General features: G+C 44.1%; 1 protein-coding gene across 3 annotated transcripts in view; it reads left to right on the top strand.

The window, feature by feature from the left end:
- The window catches only part of ARHGEF39 (Rho guanine nucleotide exchange factor 39), a 71,992-nt gene that overhangs the window by 5,890 nt on the left and 46,621 nt on the right, over nucleotides 1-19,481 (top strand). Inside the window, exon 1 of one of the 3 annotated variants that reach the window (XM_043514844.1) lies at nucleotides 3,075-3,200. The exons of 1 other annotated variant lie outside the window; for it this stretch is intronic. The gene's annotated coding sequence lies outside the window, so the exon portion shown is untranslated. One more of the 3 variants, XM_043514845.1, reaches the window with a different exon arrangement.

The raw sequence follows: 19,481 nt of genomic DNA, 5'->3' as shown, positions 1-19,481 counted from the left end.
GCTTACAGACAGCCCCCCAATCTGAAGCAAATACTCACCAGCAACCACACACCACACAACAGAACCACTAACCCAGGAACCTATCCTTGCAACAAAGCCCGTTGCCAACTCTGTCCACCTATCTATTCAGGGGATACCATCATAGGGCCTAATCACATCAGCCACACTATCAGAGGCTCGTTCACCTGCGCATCTACCAATGTGATATATGCCATCATGTGCCAGCAATGCCCCTCTGCCATGTACATTGGCCAAACTGGACAGTCTCTACGTAAAAGAATGAATGGACACAAATCAGACGTCAAGAATTATAACATTCAAAAACCAGTTGGAGAACACTTCAATCTCTCTGGTCACTCGATCACAGACCTAAGAGTGGCTATCCTTCAACAAAAAAGCTTCAAAAACAGACTCCAAGGAGAGACTGCTGAATTGGAATTAATTTGCAAACTGGATACAATTAACTTAGGCTTGAATAGAGCCTGGGAATGGATGAGTCATTACACAAAGTAAAACTATTTCCCCATGGTATTTCTCCCTCCCACCCCACCCCCCACTGTTCCTCTGATATTCTTGTTAACTGCTGGAATTAGCCTACCTTGCTTGTCACCATGAAAGGTTTTCCTCCTTTCCCCCCCCCCCCTGCTGCTGGTGATGGCTTATCTTAAGTGATCACTCTCCTTACAGTTTTCAGAGTAGCAGCCGTGTTAGTCTGTATTCGCAAAAAGAAAAGGAGTACTTGTGGCACCTTAGAGACTAACAAATTTATTAGAGCATAAGCTTTCGTGAGCTACAGCTCACTTCATCGGATGCATCTCCTTACAGTGTGTATGATAAACCCATTGTTTCATGTTCTCTGTGTGTGTGTATATAAATCTCTCCTCTGTTTTTTCCACCAAATGCATCCGATGAAGTGAGCTGTAGCTCACGAAAGCTTATGCTCTAATAAATTTGTTAGTCTCTAAGGTGCCACAAGTACTCGTTTTCTTTTTGCGAATACAGACTAACACGGCTGCTACTCTGAAACCATCCTGATGACAGGTTCTGCTCGATAACAATCCAAAGCAGCGGGGACTGTTGCATGTTCATTTTCATTATTTGAGTCAGATGCCATCAGCAGAAGGTTGATTTTCTTTTTTGGTGATTGGGGTTATGTAGTTTCCTCATCAGAGTGTTGCTCTTTTAAGACTTTTGAAAGCATGCTCCACTCCTCATTCCTCTGAGTTTGGAAGGCACTTCAGATTCTTAAAGCTTAGGTCGACTGCTGTAACTATCTTTCAAAATCTCACATTGGTATCTTCTTTGTGTTTTTTGTCAAATCTGCAGTGAAAGTGTTCTTAAAATGAACATATGCTGGGTCATCATCCGAGACTGCTATAACATGAAATATATGGCAGAATGACGGTAAAACAGTGCAGGGACATACAATTCTTCCCAAAAAAGTTCAGTCCATAGGTGCTGACTTCCCCTCTGCCTGGTGGGTGCTCAACCCCCACGCTGCCCCTTGCCTCACCCCTGCACTGCCCTCGTCCCACCCCCATTCCACCCCTTCCCCAAAGTCCCCACCCCACCTTTTCCCACCCCAGCCCACCCCGTTCCTGCCCTTATTCCACTCCCTTCCCCAAGTCCCTGCCCCTGCCCCTTCTCCGCCTGCTCCTCTGCGAAAAGTCCTAAGAGCAGCCAAACAGCTGTTAAGCACAGGGGGGGGGTTGTCGGGAAGTGCTGGGAGGGGGAGGAGTGTGCTCGGTGGGCAGGGAGAGAAGGCAAGGAGGGGGAAGCTTGGCAGCAGGTGGGTGTGGAGCACTTGCTAATTTTTCCCGGTGGGTGCTCCAGCCCCGGAGCACCCATGGAGTTGGCGCCGATGATTCAGTCACAAATTTAATTAAGGCATTATTTTTTTAACAAGCATCATCAGCATGGAAGCATGTCCTCTGGAATGGTGGCCAAAGCATGAAGGGGCATACTAATCTTTAGCATATCTGGCACGTAAATACCTCGTAATGCCGGCTACAAAAGTGCCATGCAAGTGCCTGTTCTCACTTTTTGGTGACACTGTAACTAAGAAGAGGACAGCATTATCTTCTGCAAATGTAAACAAAATTGTATGTCTTAATGATTGGCTGAAAGAAGTAGGACTGAATGGACTCTTAGGTTCTGAAGTTTTACATTGTTTTGTTTTTGCGTGGTTATGTAACAAAAAAAACCCTACATTTGTAAACTGCACTTTCACCATACAGAGAATGAGGTGAATTGAAAAATACTATTTCTTTTGTTTATCTTTTACTGTGCAACTATGGCCATTAATCAACAGCCCTATAAATACCCCCCTCTTCCCTCCTGTATAGGTATTTATGCCAGTATGGAAATGCTTACACCTGTATAGCTATAGCTTATCCCAAACAAATTGTTTCAATTGTACTTTCCAGGCGCCATCCATTGTCCTCCTGGCTGCTGCTTTCCTTTTTTCTCTTTTTCCCTCAGACTCATTTTTAAAAATCTTTAACTTTATTCTTTCACCTTGAAGCTGTGCTCTCTCTCTCTCTCTCTCTCATGCCTGAATGATTTAGCTCAGATACTGCATCCCTTCCCCCTGCTTTTTTCCCCAGCGACTCTGTCGCACCTCCTTTCCCCTCGGCTTGCTGACCACCCTGTTCACCTACTGCCCCCCTTGGTCCGAGCCCTCCACTCTCTGCGCCTCTGAGGAGGATGGGCCCTTCCTAGCTTTTCTGTGGGACGGAGGGACAAAGAGAACAAATACTACAAGTGACAAACCACGGGGGCTCCTCAGTCCCCTTACCGCAAAACGGGTCCTCAGACCCGCCCCGAGCTCTCCTCTTGCCAGAGCCCGGCCCCCGGCCGCGCCTCCCCCCTTGCCTCAGACTCGCCGCCCGCCTCCATTATCGCCGCTCTCCGCTCCATTTGCCGCCCGGCCCTCTCTGGCCTGGCCCCCAGTCGTCCCAGGCTCGGACTCGCCGTTCGCGGGCCCAAACCGAGGACTAGGTGGGAAGCGCCCACCAGCCCGGCCCGGTCTGGTCCGGTCCGGTCCGGACCCGTTGGGCGCCGCACTCTTTCCCGCGCGGGCGGGCGGAGGTGCTCTGACCGCCCCGCCCCCTGGGCTCGCGCGGCAGCGGCCGTTTGAATGCTGGGCGGGGCGGCTCTGGCCGGGAGGCCTGTTGCTGACTGAGGCTCAGCGAGCGCAGGTAATGGGGCGCCGGGGTTCCCCAGGGGTCGGCTTCCCTCCCTTGGAGCCGCGCCCTGCCGCGGGCGACGCAATCTGTGCCTGGACAGCATGCGGGGGCCGTGCCGCTGTCCCGTCGGTGTGAGAGAGTCTGTGCGGGCTGGCGGTAGGTCCGCTCCCCCGCTGTACTGGGGGCGGGAGGGCTGTGCGCTGTCCCGTTGTACGGGGGGGACACGGCTGTGCCCCCCCCCCATTCTGTGTGTCGGGGGAAGGAGGCAGAGTCCTGCGCTGTCCTCTGGGGGCGGGGGGGCAGGAGAACCGTGTGCTCTGCTGCTGCACTTTGTTGTCAGGGAAGAGGGAGAGCTGTGCTGGGGGCAGGAGAAATGATTATAGGCGTTTATCCACAGCGGAATAGTCATTGGACCAGAGTGAGAAGGATTGACTCTCTGGTCCAGGCCTCCTCCTCCAGTTGCTCTTCCATTATTTGTTCACAGTGGAACAGCTTCAACTGGAGAGATGGAGGGAGGGAGCCCCACATCAAAATATTCCATAGGTCAGTGGTCAGAGGATTCTCCTGAGAGGTGGGAGATGCCCTATTCAAATCTTTTACCCCTTGCTTGATTGCAGCGCCCAAACACCCATCTTCCCTCACTCTGTGGCTCTCACTGGATGCCTAGAGTGAGGTAGTAATGCGCATCCTGAGAGGGCAAAACATAGGTGCCTAGGGAGCTTTTACTGTACCTCTAAAATGTAGGTGCCCACCAAGTTTGGCAGGAGTCTTGGGAATTTCCATGGACCCAAAACTGGGACGTACATGCCTCATTATCCTTGTGGATCTGTGCCCTAATCACTGCTTGTGCCTCCCATAAGGGTAAAAAAAAAAAAACTGGGCATGTTTAGCTTTGAGTAAAAAGGACTGTGATCAGTTGTTCTCTATGTCCACTGAAGGTAGGAAAAAAAGCAATGGACTTAATCTGCAGCAAGGGAGATTTAGGTTAGATATTAGGAAAAGCTTTCTAATGATAAGGATAGTTAAGATCTGGAACAGACTTCCAAGGGAGGCGGTGGAATCCATGTCATTTTTTTAAGGTTTTTAAGAACAGGTTGGACAAACCTTTGTCAGGGATGGCCTAGGTTTACATGGTCCTGCCTCAGTGCAAGGGGCTGGACTTAATGACTTCTCAAGGTGTCATGGAGTCCCCAGGCAATGCTCTGGAACTGCTCCCCACAAAGCCAGTCAGGACTCTGGTGAAGTCTCCTCTCTGGGAGCAGACTGTCTTCAGGACACACAGCTCACACAACTTCTACCTTCCTGGATCTGACCTCGGAGCATTCAGCATCCTCTGCCCCTCCGTGCGCTTCCCACAGCGAGTCCGCCCAGGCGGGGTCCTGGGGTAGCCAGAGGGTCCTGCACCCCAACTCCACAGTCAGACGTGACTCTTAGCCAGCCAGTAAAACAGAGGTTTATTAGATGACAGGAACACGGTCTAAAACAGAGCTTGTAGGTACAGAGAACAGGGCCCCTCAGCCGGCTCCATTTTGGGGGGCAGTGAGCCAGACAACCACGTCTGCACTTCACTCTACATCCCCAGCCAGCCCAAACTGACTCACCCTCCACCCCTGCTCCTCTGGGCTTTGTGCCTTTCCCTGATTCCTTTGTTCTCCAACCCCTTTATCACCTTGCACGGGGGAAGGGCCCAGGCCATCAGTTGCCAGGAAACAGGGTGTACATTTATGTACAGGTTTCAGAGTAGCAGCCCTGTTAGTCTGTATTCGCAAAAAGAAAAGGAGTACTTGTGGCACCTTAGAGACTAACAAATTTATTAGAGCATAAGCTTTCGTGAGCTACAGCTCACTTCATCGGATGCATTTGGTGGAAAAAACAGAGGAGAGATTTATATACACACACACAGAGAACATGAAACAATGGGTTTATCATACACACTGTAAGGAGAGTGATCACTTAAGATAAGCCATCACCAACAGCAGGGGGGGGAAGGAGGAAAACCTTTCATGGTGACAAGCAGGTAGGCTAATTCCAGCAGTTAACAAGAATATCAGAGGAACAGTGGGGGGTGGGGTGGGAGGGAGAAATACCATGGGGAAATAGTTTTACTTTGTGTAATGACTCATCCATTCCCAGTCTCTATTCAAGCCTAAGTTAATTGTATCCAGTTTGCAAATTAATTCCAATTCAGCAGTCTCTCGTTGGAGTCTGTTTTTGAAGCTTTTTTGTTGAAGTACAGCCACTCTTAGGTCTGTGATCGAGTGACCAGAGAGATTGAAGTGTTCTCCAACTGGTTTTTGAATGTTATAATTCTTGACGTCTGATTTGTGTCCATTCATTCTTTTACGTAGAGACCGTCCAGTTTGGCCAATGTACATGGCAGAGGGGCATTGCTGGCACATGATGGCATATATCACATTGGTAGATGCGCAGGTGAACGAGCCTCTGATAGTGTGGCTGATGTGATTAGGCCCTATGATGGTATCCCCTGAATAGATATGTGGACCCCCCCACTGTTCCTCTGATATTCTTGTTAACTGCTGGAATTAGCCTACCTGCTTGTCACCATGAAAGGTTTTCCTCCTTCCCCCCCCTGCTGTTGGTGATGGCTTATCTTAAGTGATCACTCTCCTTACAGTGTGTATGATAAACCCATTGTTTCATGTTCTCTGTGTGTGTGTATATAAATCTCTCCTCTGTTTTTTCCACCAAATGCATCCGATGAAGTGAGCTGTAGCTCACGAAAGCTTATGCTCTAATAAATTTGTTAGTCTCTAAGGTGCCACAAGTACTCCTTTTCTATTTATGTACACTTGGCCCTTTGCTCTGCAACAATTACGCTCCCTTATCCCACCACCTAGAGACTTAAGAAATGCATAGGGGAAACTGAGGCACCCCTACAATATTCAGAGGAAACATTAAGACAGTCCCACTTCATCACACGAGGTCTCTTCCTGTGCTATATTTTTATGATTCTATAAGGAACTGGCTGAAAAGGTTGCTGGATGTTTGATCTTTTGCAGGAGGTCAGACTTGAAATTGTAATGCTCCCTTCTTGGCCTTGAAATAGCTTTAAAATCTGTGATTAAGTCTTGAAATAGTGAGGAAGTTTCAGAGGGCTTGAAGACAGCCTTTGTGCCAATATTTAAAAAGAATAAACCAGGATAATCCAGGTAACTATAGGATGGTTTGCATGATATTGATCTCGGAAAAAATTATGGCATGGGTTAAGCAAAACTCAATATCTTGAGTTAAAGGATGGAAAATATAATATAATGCTAATAATATAGCATTGAAGAAAATATTTCTTTGTCAGGGGAACTTGTAATTTTTTCCAAGAATATCAACTCTAATAAAACTCTACTGATGTAATTTACTTTTTAAAGCATTTAACTTAATTATTGTATATAAGCAACTGAACATGAGCACCTAGTGGGCTAACATGATATTAGGAGGGATTGACAAGGGAATATAAAGCAGCAGCAGGGAGGTGCTTTTACCTCTGTATACAGCATTGGTGTTCCCATTACTGGAATACCGTGTATTGGTTTAGAGAAATGGTCTGGAAAATGTGCCTTACAATGGAAGATTAAAGAAGCTCAACCTAGTTAGCTTAACAAAGAGGGATAACTTGATCACAGTCTAGAAGTGCCTATAAAGGGAAATGGATCTCTTGTAGTAGAGGGAAGGCAGAACAAGATAAAATGCGTAGAAGGCAATTCTAGGTAAACTCAAAATGGAAACAAGGCATACATTGTTTACAGTGAGGGTGATTAACTATTGACACAATTTACCAAGGGTTGTGATGGATTCTCAGTCACCAGCAATATTTGGGTTGAATGTTTTTTAAAAGATCTGCTCTAGTTCAAAAGAAGTTATTTTGGGGGGAGTTCTATGGCCTGTGTTTTATAGGTGGTCATACTGATGATCACAGGGGTCCCATCTTGCCTTGGAATCTATGAAACTCCCACTGGCATTAGCCTTTTTTGTGGCAGCATCATCTTGGCAGCTCATAGTTATCCTGCAGCCAATACACCAGGTCTTTCTCCTCTGTCACAACTGATAGCAAAAATTCCTGTTAGTCCTTAAGTGCATGACCTTGCACTTTGTACAATTAAATTCCATCCCATTTATATTTGTCCACTTTTCAAGGTCATTGAGATCTTCTTGTATGATATTCCAGTCCTCCTCCATACTGGCAATCCCTTCCAACTTTGTGTTATCCTCAAATTTTATTAGTACACTCCTATTTTTTGTGCCAAGGTCATTAATACAAATTTTAAATAAGATTGGCTCCAAAACTGATCGCTGAGGAACTCCGTTAGTAACCTCCCTCCAGTTCACCGCTTCAGTATGACCTGTTGTAGTCTCCCCTTTAGCCAGTTCCTTATCCACCTTTCAATTCTTATATTAATCCCCATCTTCTCCAATTTAACTAATAATTTTCCATGTGGAACTGTATCAAATGCCTTACTGAAATCCAGGTAGATTAGACTTACTGCATTTCCTTTGTCAAAAAAATCCATTATCTTCTCAAAGAAGGAAATCAGATTGGTCTGGCATGATCTACCTTTTGTAAACCCATGTTGTCTTTATCCCAGTTGGATGTAAATGTTATGCCCTTAACTGCTTTCATTTGTATGTATATGTTTATCTGTGTTTTTACCTTGTAAAGAACTCTCATTTCTTTTTCTTAGTTAATGAATCCTTAGGTACAGTAACTCCTCACTTAACGTCGTCCCAGTTAAGGTGGTTTCATTGTTACATTGCTGATCAATTAGAGAACATGCTCATTTAAAGTTGTGCAATGCTCCTTTATAACGTTGTTTGGCAGCCACCGATTTTGTCCAGTGCTTGCAGAAAGAACGGCCTGTTGGAGCTTTGTGCTGCTCCTGCCCTCTGCCTTGGAGCTGCTCACAGGTGCCTCCTGCTTGCTATGAAGAGGGGTGCCAAGGTCAGGGTATCCTCTTGCTCCTGCCCTCCACTCCTCCACAGAGCAGGGCGGACAGGGGAATGAGACGCGACAGGGCTTAGGATGAAGGGAGCTTGCTGGCAGCAGCTGCTGTCTCAACTTGCTGATGTACTTAAAAGGGCAATGTACTTAGAGTGGGTTCAGTGTATTTAAAGGGGCAATGCTTTGATGCATATGGTGTGTGTGTGTGTGTGTGTGTGTGTCACACACACACACAGTGTCTGTCTCTCTCTGCCATGCTGTGTCTCCTCCCTCCATTCCTGCTGCCTTGTAGAGTGTGAGGTTACATTAACAACTATATGTTAACCCTTGAAGGCTCAGCCGAGTGCTAGTTCATCATTTAGCAGTAAGGCATTCCCTGGGAAATATCCCACTCTCTGACTCTACCACCTCAACTAAGCTTCACAATCATCATTGCTGTGTACAGTATTAAATTGTTTGTTTAAAACTTATATTCTCTGTGTGTGTGTATTTTATATATATATATAAAAAAAAATACAAAGTATAGTCTTTTGTCTGGCGAAAAAAATTTCCCTGGAACCTAACACCCCCCCCCGCCCCCATTTACATTAATTCTTATGGGGAAATTGGATTCGCTTAACATCGTTTAGCTTAAAGTATCATTTTTCACGAACATAACTACAATATTAAGTGAGGAATTACTGTAGTTTAATATAGGATTGGCTACAAGTGTTGTCTGTGGTGACAGATCTGAGGTACAATTGACCTGGGGTAAGTGACTGGTCCTTTGAAATTGAGAGTAACCTGAATATTGTTGATTTTTGGTGTAAGGGACCATCTATCACAAAAGCAGGCTTGCCTAGGTGGTAAGATAGACCAGAGTATCCAAAGGGACTGTCTGTGATTACATATTAAGGCTGTTATAGTGCTTAAGAAGTTCACACTTGATGATGGGTTGGTGAGATCTAAGTATAGAACTCACAATCAGTTTGCCATTTGTGTGCTGGTTTGTAACAGTCTGCTCTGAGGTTGGTACTCATGCTCTTGAGCCACTCCAGCCACTGGGGCAGGAGGTGTATGGAGGGTAGAAAAGAGTGGCTGGAGCTATCTGGCCATCTTCAGATGGCAATGGTCCCTAGGTGATGTGATGAAGGGAAGGGTTTTGAAGAATAGGAGAAAAATCTTGAACCTGATGTAGTTAAAGTGGGAGAGGCTGATCGTTTTAGTGGCTATGTTTTGAATGGATGGGAGATAGGGCATAGGTGGGTGTGATGTGGGTGCGGTGTTGAAGAGGTGAAAATAATGAAGCCCAGAGATGAGGGTTCTGCAAATTCACACCCTCCCCTACTTAGCATCACCTGGTAAGCCTAATGTAGTACAGAGATTCAAAAACCTGGAGAGTCTCTGTCTGTGTCAGGTCAGCCTGCAGTTCTCTGAACACAGACAAGTCTTAAACTTTACCTGGTTCTTTGGTCTAACCAAAAACCATGGGCTACAGTAGTAGATTAGGATCAGAAAGGATCATTATGATCAACTAGTCTGACGTCCTGTATAACAGATCATAGAAAGTCACTTAATTTCTGCATCAAACTGATAATTTCTGGTTAAAACAAAGTATGTCTTTTTCAAAATGAGACTCAGTCTTGACTTAAAGATTTTCACGTATCCTTGTGTAAGTCCCAATGGTAAATTATCCTCACTGTATTTTTTTTAAATGCGCCTTTATTTCTAATCTGAATTTGTCAGCTTCCAGACACTAGATCTCATTAGGCCTTTGTTTGCTAGATTGAAGAGACCTTCTGCTATCAGAAATCTCTTCCCCCTCCTGGAGATAAATGTAGACAATGATCAAGTCACCTATTTACCTTCTCTTGGATAAATTAAATAGATTGAGTTTGAGTCTCTCACAAGTAAGGCACACTTTCCAAACCTTGAATAATTCTTGTAGCTCTTTTCTGAACCCTTCCCAATTTGTCAGCATCCTTTTTGGAAGTGTGGACCCTAGAACTGGATGCAGTGTTCCAGTAATGGTCTAATTAATGCTATATACAGAGGTAATACCACCTCTCTGGTCCTACTTTACAGTCCCCTGCATCCTAGGATCATGTTTGACCTTTTAACTACAGCATTGTACTGGGAGCTCATGTTCAATGGACTATCTACTGTGATCCTAGTCCTTCGCAGCTGCTGCTTTTCATGATTCAGTCCTCTGTCTTATAAGTTTCAGAATAGCAGCCGTGTTAGTCTGTATTCGCAAAAAGAAAAGGAGTACTTGTGGCACCTTACAGACTAACAAATTTATTTGAGCATAAGCTTTCGTGAGCTACAGCTCACTTCCACTTCATTCAGTGGAAAATACAGTGGGGAGATTTATATACACACACAGAGAACATGAAACAATGGGTTTTATCATACACACCGTAAGGAGAGTGATCACTTGAGATGAGCTATTACCGGCAGGAAGTTGGGGGGGGGAGAGGAAAACCTTTTATGGTGATGATCAAGGTGGGCCATTTCCAGCAGTTAACAAGAACATCTGAGGAACAGTGGGTGGTGGGGTGGGGGGAGAAATAACATGGGGAAATAGTTTTACTTTGTGTAATGACCCATCCACTCCCAGTCTCTATTCAAGCCTAAGTTAATTGTATCCAGTTTGCAAATTAATTCCAATTCAGCAGTCTCTCGTTGGAGTCTGTTTTTGAAGTTTTTTTGTTGAAGGATAGCCACTCTCGGGTCTGTAATCGAGTGACCAGAGACTGAAGTGTTCTCCAACTGGTTTTCGAATGTTATAATTCTTGACGTCTGAATTGTGTCCATTTATTCTTTTACGTAGAGACTGTCTAGTTTGACCAATGTACATGGCAGAGGGGCATTGCTGGCACATGGCATATATCACATTGGTAGATGCGCAGATGAACGAGCCTTTGATAGTGTGGCTGATGTGATTAGTCTCTATGATGGTGTCCCTTGAATAGATATGTGGACAGAGTTGGCAACGGGCTTTGTTGTCTTATAAGCCGATGGCTACATTTCTAGAGAGAAGGAGCCCTCTGTGCCATCTAGTGGTGAACCAAAGGAAAAGAGAGAGTGTGAACACATATCACTTGCACAGGTAACCCCTACTATGCCATGGTGAAAATATTTAGCCATTTTGAGTTTAAGTTAATTCATTTAAGTTTTGGGTGTAGGAATAATTAAATATCCTTATTGTGTTACAGTAGGACAACAGAACTATCTTGAAGAGTTATAACCAGAACCTCAATCCTGAATTGCGTGGCAATGACATTTGGACAAACGAGAATGATAGAGAGATACTCATACAAGAAAGACTGAATCCCTGGTGGCATGGGTTCGTCAAGGGTTACAAATGTATTTGGACCCTCTCCACAGTGTAATGACAGAGCTGAAATTTTGGAGCTGGTAATCTGGTTAGTTGTTTGTAGCTCTCCATTGAAGTTGTAGAGGGCAGCAACAGAGCTGAGTGAACTCCACAGCATGAACTTCTACTAAACATCTATGCTCTAATTTATTATTGTTGTGTTTTTCCAAATTAACACTGTGTTGTTCCCCTTAAAGTTTGTTCTACTTTATGTACACTCAGTGCTTATGAGAGGGGAAGTATTGCCTTTTAAGGGCACCCACGGGAGGTGGTTAGTTTTCCCAGATTCTGGATGAGGCCTCAAGCTGGTGTGTGTGTGTTTAAAGAGGAACCCCATCATATTTTAACCTGATCCTTGTTGCTGCAGACCTCTGACAGAAGGGTTTCTTAAGTATGACCTACAGTCTTTGTTTCTAGATATACTATCTTGCATTTGGTTGTGCTAAGATATGTTGGTTAGTTCTCATTCTGTATTTTGAATGATGTCAGAATGTGCCTCCATGATGTTATGTCTTGAGCAAAATCTGGCATGTTATAGGATAGGGTGCCTGTGAGGGACAGGTGTCTGACACCATCCAGCCACAGTGGAAGAAATATCCCACCCAGTAAGCCTTCCTGTGGATGCCTCAGCACGAATATGGATAATAGCTGCCCTGGGAATCATTAAGCCATTTAAGGACTTGTGATATGCTCATGTGACCTTGGACTCCATCTTGAGCCAGTAACTTTCCACAAACTGGGCTGTGAGCTTTGTTTGAGACAGTACATGTCCAGGCATATAACAGAGGATATAAAAGACCCCTGAGATATCTCCATTTTGTCTCTTTCCTGCCCTGATTCTCTGGACTATGGATTGACAACAAAAAGGAGCATACTGAAATATGGAATGAGGCCCTCCCAATCTTTTGGAAGTTACCAGAGAGACTTTACAAGCCAGCAATCTATACTATCATTGCTACAAACCTGATATAAGGATTTCATAATTTTTTGTATGTATATGACCTGTTAACCATTGTTAAGTCTATTTTTTTTTTCTTTTCATTATTAAACCTTTAGTTTTTAGTCACTGAAGGACTGGAATTAGCATGAGTATTTGTAAGATCTGAGTTATATATTGACCTGGCTAAATGGCTGATCTCTTGAGATTAGACCAGGGGTGGCCAAACGCAGCACTTTTACCATTAAAGTGCAGTTCAAGGGCCCCCCCCAACGCCCCTCATTCTCCACCTACCAGACTAGGGGGGAGCTCAGGATCTCTGCCCCGCAGCAGGGTGGTGTGGTAGGGGGTTCTGCCCAGAGGGGAGGGGAGTCTCGGGGATTCAGCCCCGTGGGGTGCACCTGCCAGGGCTCAGGGCTTCAGCGGGAGTGGGGCTGAAGCTCTAAGGCCTGTCAGCCACCTCCCACGGGACTGAAGCCCCGAGCCCCGGTGGGTGCATCTCGGCTCTCGAACTTCTGAAGATTGTCATGTGCAGCTCGGAGGGTCAGTAGGTTTGACCACCCCTGGATTAGATGGACCCTATATTTGATTAAATTAGTTTTCAGTAACCACTCATCATAGAGACCAATGTCTGGGTGGTGAGATAATGGCTAGAATGCCTAAGGAGACAGCATTTTTGACTTCCTGTTAACTTCTGTTTCACGACACTGGTTTACTTTTGTTACTTGCTTGGTATAATCTAATGAGAGAATAATCACCAGTTTTGGGTGAGTCTGCCCTATTTTTCAGCAGTTTGTCCTGAATCTGGCATTCAGAACAATCTCAGCTGTGACCCACTGTGGCATGGTGACAGATGATTATAGAAGCATCAGTTATCTGCAGTCTGAAGTCTGTCCAGGTGGATTCAGCATCAGTGTACTCTAGCAGGGTCTCAAACTTGTTCAAGATGTCAGCTACATAGTTAAGACACCTTGCTCAAATGAGCCCACCTTTCCAAGTGATCCAGTTCGGCCTACATAACTGATGTGTCCCCATCATTATTTTTCCATTCCATCAGTTTTTTTTGTGTCCTCTGCAAACTTTACCAGTAATGATATTGGAGAAAATACAAAATCACGGATAGACATTGAATAGTATTGGGCCAAAAACACATCCCTGTGGACCCCATAGTCCAGGAGTGGCCAAATGTACTGACCCTCCAAGCCGCATATGATAATCTTCAGAAATTTGAGAGCCTGGTGCACCTGCCAGGGCTCAGAGCTTCTGCCCTGCGGCAGGGTGAGGGCTTGGGGCTTCAGCAAGAGTGGGGCTGAAGTCCTGAGCCCCAGCAGGAGCCTCCTGTGGGTTTGAAGCCCCTAGACCACTCTCCCCGCTGGGCAGAAGCCCCTAGTCCCAAAATCCTACTGCTGGGCAGAAGTCTCGAGTCTCCCGCCCCACCGTGGGGCATGGGGGCTCCGCAAGCCGCACTTTAACTGTAAAAGAGCCACATTTAGCCACCCCTGCCATATTAGCACTATCCAATATCACTAAAACGCATGTTAAATGGATTAAGAACTGAAAAATCTCAAAGTAGTTATGAAAGTTGAATCATCACTGAATGTGTGTTTTTTCTAGTGGGATTCCACAGAGAGTTCAAGGCTTCATGCTATTCAGTATTTTTATGAAGGATCTAGAAGTAAATAAAAACTCATTAGTGATTTAAAGAAAAACTTACAGAAAGATTTACTGCAACAAATGAGGACAAGATAGTCATTCAGGAGTCATCTGGATTGCTTATCAATCTGGATCCATTCAAACAAAATGAATTTTAATACAGTCAAATGCAAGGTCTTCCACCTAGTCACAATGAATGTACAACATACATACAGAATGTGGGACTGTATCCTGGAAAGCAGTGACTGAAAAGGATTTAGGGGTCATACTGGAAAAACAACTCAACATGAGCTCCCAGTGCAATGCAGTGGCAAAGTAGCTTAATGCATTCATTGATTACAAAAATACAAAAATGATTAGGGGTCTAGAGCACATGACTTATGAGGAGAGGCTGAGGGAGCTGGGATTGTTTAGTCTGCAGAAGAGAAGAATGAGGGGGGATTTGATAGCTGCTTTCAACTACCTGAAAGGGGGTTTCAAAGAGGATGGCTCTAGACTGTTCTCAATGGTAGCAGATGACAGAACGAGGAGTAATGGTCTCAAGTTGCAATGGGGGAGGTTTAGATTGGATATTAGGAAAAACTTTTTCACTAAGAGGGTGGTGAAACACTGGAATGTGTTACCTAGGGAGGTGGTAGAATCTCCTTCCTTAGAGGTTTTTAAGGTCAGGCTTGACAAAGCCCTGGCTAGGATGATTTAACTGGGACTTGGTCCTGCTTTGAGCAGGGGGTTGGACTAGATGACCTTCTGGGGTCCCTTCCAACCCTGATATTCTATGATTCTATGATTCTATGATCTATAAACAGTGAATAGAGAGATAGATATTAGAATACTGCATACAGTTAACTTTTTCCAGCATACTTTTTAGAGTGTTGACACCAGAGGAGGATGTAGAGAAGAGCCACAAAAATGACTTGAGGGCTAGAAAAAATGCCTTACAGTGCAAGACTTAACAAGCTCTATCTGTTTAACTTACCCAGAAGAAAATGGAGAGATGATGTGTGATGCTTTTGGGAGCAATCCATGCCAGAAGGGGGTTCATTCAACACCTGCCTTGCAAGTTCGGGTGCCTTATATGCTATGCTGCTGTGGCTCACAGCTGTGACACCAACAGCTGAAGGTCTCACTCTGGCTTGCACTGCCTGGATACCTTTTGCCAGGGGCCCTTTATAACCCTTCTAACTCCACAGTCTTCCCAAAAACATTTTTCGGTAGTGTTCAACCTCTCAAAACTGTAACACTCTCAAAACCTTATCAAATTTGCTACTTCTTTAAAGAGACAGTATGTAGCAGGTTAGCTTAACTGCAATTGACACACCGTCCACTTCAGTACACAGGTCTGAGTTGGTTTGTAGTAAAAGCAAATTGAGTCTAACAACAGAACACAGATTTACGTGATACCACGTAGAAGAGGAATAGGCATAGAAATGGTTACAAACTAAAGTAAAAATAGACTTAATAATCTAGAGTCTTTTGTTGAAAGTAGTTTTCTCACCAGTCATTCTTCCCGCAGGCTGGCCAGGCTTTAGCCAGGAACCAACAGAGAGCTCAAAGCACTTCATTCCTTTGCCTCACGTGACAGATAACCCAAAGTCTTTTCTCCAGTTACATATAGTCCACAAATGTCAGTGTCCTGATGTCAAGAGCCAGGAAGGTCCCCTGAGAGGTTTGTCTCTTCTCTCCTCCCGGGCGGGGGGGGGGGGGGAAGGGAATGCCATCTTGATGAAGGTTTCTGCCCCACCGCACCCCTGTGAGTTCCCATGTGATGTTCCTTGCAATTTTATAGTGCAAGTGAAATCTTTCCCCGTACCTGCAAGCTGACTGCTTTGTTTACATGCTGACGTATCTCCATTATCCAGGGCTTGCTCAGCAGATGGGGAATTCACAACCTTTTGTCTAAGAAAAAAATGTGTATCAGCTTTTCCTAACATGCCTGATTTAGACACATTTTAGTCACATACTTCCAGCACATCTGTGTAGTTCTTTGCAGGTTAACCATACATCCATCATACAAGAATATTAATGATTTTTGAGTTACTAGTTCTCCAATGATATATTACAACACACTGTTGCCATATTATTTATTTAGAAGGTGCCTAGGAAGCAGTGAGCTGGTCAGGCCTGCTGAAACTCACTGCTACATACCAGGTGGTACCTTGCCCTCTGGCATTGGGGTTCTCTTAGGTCACAGATGACTTGATGACAGTATACAAGTACCTTCAATGGAAGAAAATACTGGATGTAAAAGCTTTTCAGCCTAGTGGAGAAAGGTGTAATAAGAACCACTAGCTGAAAGCTGAAGCCAGATGGATTCAGATCAGAAATAAGGCAAAACATTTTAACAGTGAATTACTAGAACAAACAGCTACTACAGGAAGTGCTGGATTTTCCATCTCTTGAAATCTTCAGATCAAGAATTGGATGTCTTTCAGGAAAATATGCTTTAGTCAAACACAAATTTATTGGGTTCAGTACAGGGTTAGCTGGGTAAAATTCCATGGTCTGTGTTAAACAAAAGGTCAAACTAGGTGATCTAATGGTCCCACTGGTCTCAAAATCTGTGATTCCCAGTTTACAACTACTTCCTGAGATCTGTCAGTGAACCAGTTCTTAATGCAATTAATATGGGCTAAATTGACTTTGTATAATGCTAATTAACTTTTTTTTATCAGAATGTCATGCAGGACTAAATCAAATGCCTCATAGAATTCTAAGTATATTATGTCAGCACGATTATCCTTTATCAGCCAAATTTGTGATTTCAGAAAAAATATCAGGTTTATTTGACAAGTCCCCTTTTCCATAACATCTTGATTAGGAAAAAGAAAAGGGGTACTTGTGGCACTTTAGAGACTAACAAATGTATTTGAGCATAAGCTTTTGTGAGCTACAGCTTACTTCATCGGATGCATTTAGTGGAAAATACAGTGGGGAGATTCATATACATAGAGAACATGAAACAATGGATGTTACCATACACACTATAACGAGAGTGATCACTTAAGGTGAGCTATTACCAGCAGGAGAGCGGGGGAAAAAAACTTTTGTAGTGATCATCAAGGTGGGCCATTTCCAGCAGTTGACAAGAACATCTGAGGAACAGTGAGAGGTGGAGTGGGGGGAATAAAATTGGGGAAATAGTTTTACTTTGTGTAATGACCCATCCGCTTCCAGTCTCTATTCAAGCCTAAGTTAATTGTATCCAGTTTGCAAATTAATTCCAATTCAGCAGTCTCTCCTTGGAGTCTGTTTTTGAAGTTTTTTTGTTGAAGGATAGCCACTCTCGGGTCTGTAATCGAGTGACCAGAGAGACTGAAGTGTTCTCCAACTGGTTTTTGAATGTTATAATTCTTGACGTCTGAATTGTGTCCATTTATTCTTTTACGTAGAGACTGTCCAGTTTGACCAATGTACATGGCAGAGGGGCATTGCTGGCACATGATGGCATATATCACATTGGTAGATGCGCAGGTGAACAAGCCTCCGATAGTGTGGCTGATGTGATTAGGCCCTATGATGGTGTCCCCTGAATAGATATGTGGACAGAGTTGGCAATGGGCTTTGTTGCAAGGATAGGTTCCTGGGTTAGTGATTCTGTTGTGTGGTGTGTGGTTGCTGGTGAGTATTTGCTTCAGGTTGGGGGGCTGTCTGTAAGCAAGGACTGGCCTGTCTCCCAAGATCTGTGAGAGTGATGGGTCGTCCTTCAGGATAGGTTGTAGATCCTTGATGATGCGTTGGAGAGGTTTTAGTTGGGGGCTGAAGATGATGGTTAGTGGCGTTCTGTTATTTTCTTTGTTGGGCCTATCCTCTAGTAGGTGACTTCTGGGTACTCTTCTGGTTCTGTCAATCTGTTTCTTCACTTCAGCAGGACACAAATCAGATGTCAAGAATTATAACATTCAAAAACCAGTTGGAGAACACTTCAGTCTCTCTGGTCACTCGATTACAGACCCGAGAGTGGCTATCCTTCAACAAAAAAACTTCAAAAACAGACTCCAACGAGAGACTGCTGAATTGGAATTAATTTGCAAACTGGATACAATTAACTTAGGCTTGAATAGAGACTGGGAGTGGATGGGTCATTACACAAATTAAAACTATTTCCCCATGTTTATTCCTCCCCTCCACCCACCACTGTTCCTCAGACGTTCTTGTCAACTGCTGGAAATGGCCTTGATGATCACTACAAAAGGTTTTTCCCCCACTCTCCTGCTGGTAATAGCTCACCTTAAGTGATCACTCTCTTGTTACAGTGTATATGGTTTCAGAGTAGCATCCATGTTAGTCTGTATACGCAAAAAGTGTGTATGGTAACACCCATTGTTTCAGGTTCTCTATGTATATAAATCTCCCCACTGTATTTTCCACTGAATGCATCTGATGAAGTGAGCTGTAGCTCACGAAAGCTTATGCTCTAATAAATTTGTTAGTCTCTAAGGTGCCACAAGTACTCCTTTTCTTTTTGTGAATACAGACTAACACGGCTGCTACTCTGAGTCTTGATTAGGTATGAATTATGCTACTGAGTCCCATATCAACCTTTCCATAATTTTGCCCAGAACTGATGACTGGCTAACCAGTCTACAATTTCTCGGGTCATCCCACATTCCATTTTTAAATATTCAGGACAACACTGGCTTTTTCCAGTCCTCTGCAATGTCCACAGTGTTCCAAGGTTTAATAAAAATCAAGACTTAATGGTTCAGAGAGCTCCTCGGCAAATACTTTAATTTGATATAAATTATCAATTTGTAAGAAGGGCCATAATGGGTAAGACCAATGGTCCATCTAGCCCAGTATACTGTCTTCTGATGCCAACCAGTGACAGATGCTTTAGAGGGAAGAAAAAGAACAGGGCAATTTATTGAGCAATATATTCCCTGTCATCCATTTCCAGCTTCTGGCACTCAGAGGTTTAGGGACATGGGGAGCATGGGGTTTTGACTATCATGGCTAATAGCCGTTGATGGACCTATCCTCCATGGACTTACCTAATTCTTTTTTGAACCAGTTATACTTTTGGCCTTCACAAGAATCCCCTGGCAATGCGTTCCACAAGTTGACCATATACATTCTTTGAAGAAGTGCTTCCTTATGTTTGTTTTAAACCTGCTTATTAATTTCGTTGGATGACCCCTCTGGTTCTTGTGTTATGCGAAGAGATAAATAACATTTTCTCCACACCATCCGTGATTTTATAGACTTATATTGTGTCGTGCCTTTTATAAGCTGAACAGTTCCAGTCTTTTTAACCTATCATCATATGAAAGCTGTTCATACAATATTTTCTGGTTTCAGAGTAGCAGCCGTGTTAGTCTGTATTCGCAAAAAGAAAAGGAGTACGTGTGGCACCTTAGAGACTAACAAATTTATTAGAGCATAAGCTTTCGTGAG

This window comes from Dermochelys coriacea, chromosome 5 (genome assembly GCF_009764565.3).
Source record: "Dermochelys coriacea isolate rDerCor1 chromosome 5, rDerCor1.pri.v4, whole genome shotgun sequence".
NCBI classification, from domain to species: Eukaryota; Metazoa; Chordata; order Testudines; family Dermochelyidae; genus Dermochelys; species Dermochelys coriacea.
The sequence above is the reverse complement of the archived record's forward strand: the minus strand, read 5'-3'. Positions and strand labels throughout refer to the sequence as shown.